Here is an 11654-nt window from a genome sequence, read left to right as displayed (position 1 = left end):
GTAACTACTATATAAATTAATCAGCCTAAAATTAAATATCTTTGTTATTAATATTTTATGAATAAATTGAGAAAATATTACGGAACTGAACAAAATAATCAAATAAATTGAACCGGCCCAAAAATCAAATTAATTTTTCAAAAACCAGATGAAAAATCCATAAATCAATTGAAAAACCAAGCTAAAACCATGATTTAAACCAAACCAGACTCGAATCAACCCAAACCCCATCCACCAATTAGAAAATTCTAGAAAAAAAAAAAAAAAAAAAAAAAAAAAAAAAAAAGAGAAACGAGAAGAGAGACTCAGTGGTCTCGCTCTCGCTCTTCTCTCTCAACAACCCCCCCCTCCCCTTTTCTTCTCGTTCTCCGACCACCGGCTGCCAAATCCGACAAATAGATACTCTAAAAATATCTACTCGTCGCAAGGAGTTTGATTTAAACTTTGGTTTGCGCGATTTGAGCCCGGATTGAGAGAAATCTCGACCGAAACATTTAGCACCGTTGCAACAACTTCTCCGGCGATTTCCCATCGTTTCCGATGACTTGAGACGTCGAGGTAGGTGTTGATCGACTCATCTCTTCTTCCTCTTTCATTTGGTAGCCTCCTCGTCGACTGTAATAGCCGGAATCGGAAAACCCAAAATGGGTATCACCGAACCTTTTCGGTCAATTTCCGGCCAAATAGTTCACACCCACCTTGATTTGAATACATATTAGTGATCCTCTCATCGAAACGAATAAAATGATGTATCGTTTGTCAATTTTGGTGAAGGTTAAATTTTCCGGCCACCGTGCACGGCGGCGACAGCGGTGGTCAGGTGAGGCTCCGGCGAAGACCCCCGAGAGGCAGAATGATCTCCTCTTCGCCCGAATCACGAAAATCAAATCCGATTTTTGATCGGTACATTGTAAGGCCTAGTTGCTTGTTTTCGGTATAAATTTTAAAACTTGAAGTAATTAATTAATTGAATATAAGAGTAATTGAATTAGTAAAAATTGGAAATTTATGGACATCGATTATAGAATCGGACTTTTAGGTAGTTGAAGGATAATAAAGATTTTCATCGAAAATAGAAATGCTTAAATTCAAATTAATACGTAAATATTGTTAATTATGATTAATTATATTATAAAAGGGAATTAATAATTGTAGTACATCGGTGGTATAATAACCAGTCTAGTTAATTATGCTACTCTCATTTTAATATTGCTAATATTATTAATATCATCATTATTATGGAACATTAATTTACTAGCGACACTTATCTGAAAGATATAAACAAATAAATAAATAAACAAGGTAACAAATGTATATATAGTTTAATAAACTAAATATCGACTAAAATTATCATTATTATTATTATTATTATTATTATTATTATTTTGATTATCATAAAATATTACTTATCGAACAACTAGACGTTTTATTTAAAGAATGATTTAGAAGAAATAAATCAAATAAAGATACACTATAGATATACATTATAGTTTGATAAGTTAATGAACCGACGGGTAATAAAAACAAATAAATGAATGTAAACCGCATTTCCCAAATTAGAATTCTTATTTAGAATTTTCTTGTTTATTTTAAAGGTTTATAAAATACAAAATGCGAGGACAAAAGCTGAAAGCATGTGGCTAAAAGGGCAGTCCTTTTAAAGGACAATAAAGAACTGTGAGTAGTGTTAGATAATTCGCTTCATCCGCCTGCATTCATGCATTCACGGCTAAATGTTATCATGCATTATCGCCATATTGTGATGCACTATTTGTTGATATTAAATATTGCTTGATTACTTGTGCTGTGATATTGTTGTGCCTTGTTTGTGTGGAATTGGGATGAAGTGGGTCACCATGGGTTTGTGAGACCGTTACCATTATATGGATCCTGATTATGATTACCGTTACCGTTATATGGATCCTGATTACCGTTAGCCGGGTAAATGGGAGATCGGCGCCCCCGTGTGCACCTACCGTTACCGTTACCGTTAACCACAGGATGACCGCTTGTTGTTGCGCACCTGAAAATCTAGATTTGATTGCAGCCCGCAGGGTGGCCTCCTGTTGTGAGCGCTTGATGATCTAGATTGGATGGAGACCACCGGGTTGCCTCCTGTCGGTATGAAAAAGAAAAGAGAGAATGGAAAAACAATGAGAGGACTGGTCAAGTGAGGATTAGACCGGTCGGCCAGTATGGGGCATCGGCTCCCTGGTGCACACGTGAGAGGATGAGCCATGTGGGAGGACGGCTCATTGGGGGTTCGGTGACTCCACTGACTAATTTCCACGTGATGTGATTATATGAAGGTGATAATAATTGTGATTGCTGTTGTATTGCCATTTGTGTGACAAACTGCATGATCATATAATTAAACGAATGACCAGATTAAAATATTTTAGCATCTGTGTGACTGTGTGAGGTGAGAGGATTATCTAACCCTACTCATTGAGTTTGGCGCTCACTCCTGCCTACTATTTTTTTCAGGTAATAGAAAGAAAGGAAAGCCCTATGGAGTTGAAATACTTATTATAGAAGACCGTTAATGATAGAAATAATGATGTGAATGTAAAGGTAGAGTTCCGCAATTATATTCCAGCTGGGCTGTAAATAAATAATGAAAGTCCAGATTAAATATATATGAATTGTATTTTGGATGCATATGTATAACAAGTTAATGGGCCTAAATCCATAATTATGAATAAAATGGGGAATTTAAAGAAGTTAAGCTTACTACGGACTTCGGGGGTCTTAAGCCCACCCAGGTCCTAGTGCCTGTCCGACCCACGGGAATGGGTCGTGACAATACATGAGAATATTTAATAATTTTTCCATTCACTTTCTTTTTCTTATAGATGATTATCTAAGATAAAAAATAGTTACCTAATATTTTTTTTATTACAGAAAGAATATGTGATATTTTCTTTTGTGATACTTTTAGAAATAATACGATTATGGCAATAAAGGGAAAAAAAATCTTATATAATAATAAGAATAATAAATATTAAATGGATCAAATAATTTAAAAATATTTTTTAAAAATATTGTTTTTTCTTTGTATTTGTATACTTTAATTGGATATATTTTTAAAAAACAAATTTTCAAATAGAATAAATTTTTAAATATAAATTTCTGAAATTATATTACATATAAATATTCTAATATTTAATTTTTTTTTTTTAGTTCTTTCTATGGAAAAATAATAATTTCATAATAAAGTGGTGTATTTGAGGATATTTAATTAATTTTTTCCTTCACTTTCTTTTTCTTATAGATGACTATCCAAGGTGAAAAATAGTTACCTAATATTTTTTTTATTGTAGAAAAGAATGTGATATTTTTGTTTTATAATCTCTCAAAAATAATCGGATTATGGCAATAAAGGTTAAAAAAATTTATATAATAATAAGAATAATAAATGTTTAATTGATCTGATAGTTTATGTGAAATTTGATATTTCTTTTAATTTTCTCTTGAATATATTTATGTGAAATATATACACACATTTAAACTATTTATCCCAAGAATAGAGAAAGGAATTGTATAATACATTTTACCTATTTTGCTCTTTGTTTTTAGTAAAAAGCTTAAAATAACCAACCTAAAAGTGCATGTAAAACTAATTGAACTAATTAGATTTTGAACTATATTTAATTTGAAGCTTTTTTTCATTTTAAAAATTCACTTGAATTTTGATTTAGTTTAGTGTGATTTTAAATTAAGGAGATCATATATGCTCACCTCCCTAAATATAGTTTCAAAAGTTATTCCTCATTTTATTAAGTAAAACCACTTGATTAAAGGTTGTGAAGCAAAATTTTTTTACAATATCATATATAATGATTTTCTTATTTGGTCAAACATGTAAAAAATTAATATTCTTGCAATTATTCATAAATTCTATGGAATATTAATGATTTTATTTGAATCTTATTTGGTCTAAATGAAGTCTATATAATTTATATATAAATTTATTTATTTTTTATATTTAATATAAGCAAAAGTTCACTAAATTTAAGATTTTTTATTTATTAAATTGATTATATTTGAATTATTTTTTTTAAAATTGACAAACTTTATAAATAATTTTTAAACTTAAAAGGTATACAAATTATTACAATCAATGACTTTAAATATACATTACTTAAACTCATAGGTAGATTTAATTTGATTAAAATATTTAACTTATTTTTAACTATTTATGCATCCACAATAAAAAAGATAAAGTTCTAATATTAAAAAGATAAACAATATAAGAGAGAAATAATAATAAATAGTTAATATTGTATATGAAAATAAGCAAGTATAAACTACGAGTATTACATGTGCAACAAATAAATGCAATAGAAAAGTTAAATGCACGTCATAAAAAAAACTAGAATATATTTTTAACTATTTGATTATGTTTTTGATTATTATAATTTAAAACACTCTATTTAGGAGAGAATTAAAAAAGAAAAAAGTAAATTCTTTTCTTGTCACGAACGAAAGAAGTACAAGTTTTAGCATAAATATTTATTGATTCTTTTCTTAGCTTAGGAAATGGGTTGGTAAATTCCTTCTCTTAATTTTAGTCTTTGATTTTTCCCTTTCTAATAATTTTAGCATAAATATTTATGCCATCTTTGAAACATATTAACAGAACAACAATAACAACAATAAAAAAATCTAGACGTCAACTTGATGATCAACTCCAGCAAGATTGAGGAACAGAAAAAAAAAGCATTCGTCTTTGTGGATATAATTAATATTTTAATATCAAAATACAACCAACTTAACTACTAAGGAACATAAGATGCTAAAAGATATTATATTGGCTATAATGATAGTTAAATTTCGAATGAGATCTTAGCAAGAAAATAGAACATATTGTCAAGCTCGAAAATTCAAAAAAGAGAAATGGAAATATCACATGAGAAGGATAATCAAGAACAATCAAAATTCCCAATCATCATAGCAATGACAGGTCCTTCAAGTATAAAAAAGAGCGAAATATCTCATAAAATAGCTGCATTTCTTCAATATCCTCTAATTGATGAAGAAGATATCACTCCTTACCTTCAAAATTTCATTCCAAGCTCCTCCATTGAATCTTACCTATTGCCTCTCAAATATGTTCAACCCAACTCGATTCAAAACTCGGAGTTATCCTCAATACTCCACTATCTAATAATATCCAATTCGATGATTTAGTGCAACTTGCAACTTCTAAAGATGTCTCTCTAATTATCATCGAGTGTAAAACTCAAAACGACGATGTTCAAGCCGGTTGTCAATATGATACTATGCAAGTACCAAAAATTAGTATCGAGATTACAAAAACTTTTGTCGTAGAGGACTTTGTCGCAGAAATATTTAAGGCTATAGAATCACATCATCGTCAAGCTATTGATAATGCTTCTAAAGGTAATGTTGATCTTATTGAGACCACTTTCACGGAGAGACATGCACATGAATTTTCATTCATTGAAGATCATTCCATTTCTAGTTTTGAGAAGCTCAAATGCAACTGTTGCCAACAACTCATTTCTGGTAAAATCTATAAGTGCGCTGAATGTGATGAATTCATCCTCCACAAAGATTGTGCAGAATTAAATCACAAATTAATTGGTTTGAGAGATAATTTTCCTCCTTTTTATAAAAAAGTTCCATTTGATTATGATTTTCCTAATCAATATAAATGTAATCTTTGCTAAAAATTCTCAAAATTTTGTTCTGATTGCCTACTTCAAACCCATATAGAAAGTACATTTTTACCCACTATTGTTAAATATGAAGGTCATGTACACGCTCTTAATTTTATTATAATGCCACCATGGGTCAATTTCCAATTCAAATGCTCGAATTGTGATAGAATCGGAAATTCTATTAGCTACAAATGTTACGTGTGTAATTTTGATCTTCACGTGGATTGTGCTTTGCTGACGCGGCAGCGGCTGGAGCTGGGGCTGCAGCAGCGGCAGCAGCAGCGGCAGCAGCAGCGGCTGCAGCAGCGGCTGCAGCTGGAGCAGCAGCAGCAGCTGGAGCAGCAGCAGCAGCGGCTGCAGCTGCTGCAGCAGCAGGTGGAGCGGCATCAGTGGTGGCTGCAGCGGGAGCAGCTGCAGCAGCAGCAGCAGCTGAAGCAGCTGGAGCGGCAGTGGCGGCTGCAGGGGCCAGAGGAGCACAGGCTGTGGCTGGAGGAGCAGCTGGGGCTGAAGGAGGGGCTGCGGCGGCTGGAGGAGCAGCTGCAGCAGATGGAGGAGCAGCTGCGGTGGACGGAGGAGCAGCTGCGGCCGCTGGACCGGCGGCTGCTGCTGCTGGAGCAGCAGCCGCTGTCCTAAGGGAGGCGTGCCTTCGGTTAAAAGGATCTCAGTCAAAAGGAAGATATTTCGAGAAATTTAATTCTACATCTTTATAGGAAGGGAGAAGGCCGATCAAAGATTATGTTTGGTATTTTTTTTATTTCCAGGTTCTGTATGTAATATATATATGTATGGATTTGTTATGGGATTTGCTAAGTAAGCTCTATTTTCTTTCTTTTATTTCCCTAGTTTCCTTCTTTTTCTAATTAATCCGTCTTTGCAACAAATGAGAAAAAATCCATTTTTGCTTAGATTTTATTAAAAAGACTTGCAGGAATTAAACCCAACTATTTCATACAGTTGATAGTTGTTAGCTTATAGAAGTCTCAATCACCTACTGATTTCCATCAGCTACACTTTGGAGCTTTTTCACATCAGTTGATAGCTGATTCATATTATATCATTTTGGACTTTATTAACCTCATAAAAATAATTGCTAATATTTTTTTTTTTTCAAATTGATATTTTTTTATAATAATTTCATTTATAGTTATTTAAAAATAATTTCTTTAAAATATTATTTTAAAATTGTAAAAAATTATTTTATTAATATAATACATTAAAATAAAAAATAATACATATATATATATATATATATATATATATATATATATATATATTATACATCATAATATATAAAAACCATTATACCCTTAATAATCATTTTATATTTTAAAAACAACCGCTACCAATCAGTCATCAGCTACCAACAACTGCTATTGTCACGATCCATCTCCTTGGACCGGACGACACTAAGGCTTGGGTAAGCATAAAGCCTCCAAAACCCATAGCAAGCCTTTCATGACCATAACTAATCTAAGCCCATTATTATTTGGCGCCAAATACTTAATCCGCAAACCTAAGAGTCTTATTGATTCTATACATACATATTTACATGAATACAAGTATTTACAATTATGAGCAAGGACAAGCAACATTCCTAATATCCTTTATTCAGATTTTTAAGTTTATCTACAATTCCAAAAGATTACAGTAATTGCAAAACTTTAACTACATATAGGCAAGAAAGGTCCTTTTTATAAGAAAAGATCTAGCTGCTCCAGAGGCGCCTATGGTAGTTGAAAGAAGAAGCTAATAACCTGGGACAAATAAATGAGGCAGGGGTGAATGCCTCAGCTCAAGTGAATAGTAATAAGTATTTTAAATACCACACACAGTCACGCAGATGCTTTGCCTTAATATCTAGAATGTCACACACTTCAATCACACAATGTCATACGCCAACTCATCATGAAATTTATACACGAGGTAGAAACGATCGTGCCCGTGTGGCCTGTAATGCAAGATATCACTTCAAATAAATATTATTCAAAAATCACAAAGCCAGGATCACATCGTTCCACATTTCACAATAAACAGATTACACATCACATCTTTATCAATTTGTAGAAATGTTACCCATAGTTTCATGATAGAGGAGCCCATCCCTCTACCGAGGCACGAGGAGTCCATCCCTCATATATGGACCGAGGAGTCCATCCCCCAAATATGAGCCGAGATGCCGATCCCCAATATGGCTAAAGTACCATTAACCACAAGGTTTTCCTTCCCATATTCTCATTTTCCGCTTCCCATATCCGCAGCACACAACATTCATCCATATACACTTCCACGAGTCAAACAAATATTTACAGCAAGGCACTTTAATCACATGATCAAACATTAATAAACAAATCAAAAGTTTGCAAGTAATCACAAGTGACCACGATTCAAGTATCGAAACATTTACACATTTAGTAAGTGCAAATTCAAACATGAAGCATCCAAGGTAAGCATATAAAATAAGAGAACACTTTGTAACCAATAAACACATTATTCACACTAAAATAATTTTATGTTTAATGCCATTAGAATGATAAGATCAATTATAAGAATGTCAGTTGATATTTTAAATTAATTACCTTAACACATTATCTTAAGTTATCTAAGCTCTTATCTCGACTCATTTCTCCAAATTCCCATTACGATCTTATTACTATTTATTTATTTATCAGTCACTTTTATTGTATTCGTATTGTGAATGGTTTCAATCATCATACTAAAATTCAGCAGCATATCCTTTGAAACTCGGACTAACCACATGCCAAATATCACATTTTCAATATACATATAATGTAGTCACAGCCCATCCATCGGGCACAATCACAATCATTAATAAGTCCCCTTCCTCCAATCATAGTTCACACCAATTTAACTATATTCAATTATCAATACAATATCCAAGTACTAAGTTAAATAATCATATTTATCCAGTTTCACTACGTTAGCAACAGCAACTAAGGTTTCATTTTCTTTAGATTTACATCTAACTCAATTAACATAATTTAATAGAATAAATAATTTAGTACTTTAGGTTCTAGCGAAAAATTAATTAACAATGTTAACTGAAAAGTTCAATTAAATCTAGAATCATGATTTGCAGCTCACCGATTGGGAAACCAATTATATCATCGTGTCAGTTAATCGAGGAGAGCATTCTGTCACTAGCGAGTCGCCCGAGTATCGCCAGAGCTCCACAGCCGGCCGCCTCCTTTGCCGCCATACACAGTGGCCAAAACATCAATCTTCACCGGGAACATGCAATCTTTACAACAACTCGCTCCAAATTTCACAAGGAGCCCAAAAATGAGATTACTTTTAGGAGGAGGTGAGTAGGTATATCTGACTTGCACCGGCAGCTGCCAAAGCCACCACCATTCATGGTGGTTATGCGATTTTCCAGCAAACCCATACATTGATTTAGGGGAAATATTAAGAAGACCACAAAGAATTAATTCGTGCTCACCCTAACACTCCAGATCGCTAAAAATGGCAAGGCATCGCCGAAAAAAAATCTACAAGAGGAACTCAAAGTTCCAACCTTCGGTTCCCAACAATCGCACATCCAAGACATCAATGGAGGTTAAAACCATGATTCACTTGTCGAGTAGGTCCTTGAAGTGTCTCCCTTCGCCGTAGATGATGTATCATAAATGGAAATCGAAAATAAGGAGTTGGGAAGGGGCTGTCGCACGAAGGAGAGGAGAAAGATCAAGAGAAAAAACAAAAGGGCGAAAAAAAAAAAAAAAAAAAAAAAAAGCAAAGGTAAAAAGATAGAGGGAAACCAATTATGAAGTTGGTTTGGGTAGTTTTATTATTATTATTATTATTATTATAGATATTTTAGTCAACAACTTCTGTAGGAAGTTGGTTTAGGTTAAAAGCAAATGAATTGGCCAAGTCGAGTTTCAACTCGGTCCGCATAAACCAATTATGATTATATGATATAACTTCGATTCGAAGAGATGGTATTTACGTGGAATTTATAATTTAATTAAATTTGTTTAATTTTAAAATTAATAATTTAGGTCATTTCAGATACGAACCGCTAAACCATTCGGTAAAAGTTAAAATTAGTATTGTATCTATTTTTTTTTAAGTAATTTACTCGTTATAATTTTATAACTCATTATTTTGAATAAAAATTAATATTTTATCAATTTAATATCTCAAGTAAGGTTTTTTAATATGAATGTATGAAAAGGAAAGTCTTTTAAATGTGAATCTATCATATATATATATTGGTCCGAACCGAAATCGGAATCGGTCCGAACCGGAATCGATTCTAACTGAAACTGAAACCGGAGGTATAAGGTTCTATTTCGGTTCCAATATTCTAGGAACCGCAAACTGGTGGTTCCAAAAATCGGTCGGAATCAGATGGAACCGCCGGTTTTTCGGTTGGTTAGAACTGCCGGTTCAAACCGGTGGTTCTAGCCGTTACAAACTGTCAGCAGCTCTTTTTTTAAAAAAATTTTGTTGTGAAATCTCTTAATTATCCCTCCCAACAACTATAAACGGCTACATAACGGCTAGTTTCAAGAGTATTTGTGAAAAAATGATTTTTTGGATTTATTATAAATACCTCATTCAATTCCAATTCCATTTACAATTTCCTCACACAAAAATCTCTACTCTCTCTACACTCTACTCTATATCATTTTTCTCTACTCTACAATTTCTCTAATTTTCATTCACAATTTATTGTGAATTAATTTATTCAAATTTCAATATCTAATTATTCTCTCTAATTTTTTTTATTCAATTTTCTAAATTATATATTATTTTTATATAATGACAAGTGGAGGAAACTCAAATTCTGCTAAGGGCAAGGGAAAGATTGGAGAAACACAATATTCATCTATCCCTACAAACGACATCTTCAATTTCACTCCCAACCGATTTAATTTTGAGGGATATCCAAATGAAAATATGGAAATTCCAACTCAAGAATCTGAATTTAATAATGAGCAATTACAACGAGAGGAAGAGGAAGAGCAAGGTACACAACTTCTTCAAAGAGTAAGACAGAGTTGCGATATATTCGCCATTCATTTCACGAAAAAATTCAAAGGTAACAAAATGTTCAATGTAATTTGCAATTATTGTGGAAAATCTTATAAATTTAAACAATCAGATGGCTATGGATCATTTTGGAAGCATTTGGAGATAAAACATCCAACAAAAATAGGAGTTGATCGGTCTCAAACACAAATTTCTGGGTACACATCTTCTAACCTTTCTTTATTTCAATATTCTGAAAAAAACACAAAAAGAAGAATTAGCAAAAATGATTTCTATGGAATATTTATCTTTTAGTTTTGGTGAAAAAGTAGGTTTTAATCAATATTGTTAAAAAGCTTTAAATTTTTCTGCTAAAAGAGTGCCAAGAAATACTGTAAAACGAACTATTATTTCTTTATATAAAAAGGAAAAAAAGAGTTAGAGCTTTTATTTTCTGAACTGAAAATTCGTGTTTCAATTTGTTGTGATATTTGGAGTGATCATTGGCAAATGCATTCTTATATGGGCATTACATGTTATTGGATTGATAATGATTGGAAAATTCAAAAAAGAATTATTGCATTTCGTACTTTTTTTTAAAAAAAATTAAGTTCAAGTCGTTTCAAAAAGAAATAAATTTAATTGAAGCATTTTTTAATTTTTTAAGTGTTTTTTTTTAGAAATAATTTTCACAAATTTTCAAATTCTGAAAACCGGTCTTCAAAACTTAAAATTTAAAAGTATGCGATTCGCCGAAAAACCGATCGGAAAACCGATCGGAACTGTCGGTTTTGAAACCGTAAGGAACTGGAACCGTTCGATTCTAAACCGGAACCATGTTAAATTTTAATGAAAGTACTATATTACTGTCCCTTATCCATTTTTTGGAGCCCACCATCTTTCGTCTGTGCCAAATCTTTCTTTGATTAATTTTTATTGAATTTTTTTATTATTCAAAATTTGTAAGAG

At 32.3% G+C, this 11654-nt stretch overlaps 2 long non-coding RNA genes across 2 annotated transcripts; one reads left to right on the top strand and one right to left on the bottom strand.

The window, feature by feature from the left end:
- The first annotated feature begins 288 nt into the window (after positions 1-288).
- LOC149496679 (uncharacterized) lies at positions 289-2723 on the top strand. The gene is made up of 4 exons (XR_016320557.1): positions 289-558; positions 775-910; positions 1596-1677; positions 2488-2723. It is a non-coding gene; the product is annotated as an uncharacterized LOC149496679 (long non-coding RNA).
- A 4464-nt stretch (positions 2724-7187) lies between these two features.
- On the bottom strand, positions 7188-9563 carry LOC110008857 (uncharacterized). Its single transcript, XR_002283658.3, has 2 exons — positions 8790-9563; positions 7188-7441 (listed from the first exon to the last, which is right to left on the bottom strand). It is a non-coding gene; the product is annotated as an uncharacterized LOC110008857 (long non-coding RNA).
- Between the last annotated feature and the right edge of the window lie 2091 nt (positions 9564-11654).

This window comes from Jatropha curcas, chromosome 4, assembly GCF_041381405.1.
Source record: "Jatropha curcas cultivar XTBG-Jc1 chromosome 4, XTBG_Jcur_1.0, whole genome shotgun sequence".
NCBI classification, from domain to species: domain Eukaryota; kingdom Viridiplantae; phylum Streptophyta; class Magnoliopsida; order Malpighiales; family Euphorbiaceae; genus Jatropha; species Jatropha curcas.
This window is presented reverse-complemented; position numbering and strand designations above follow the sequence as displayed.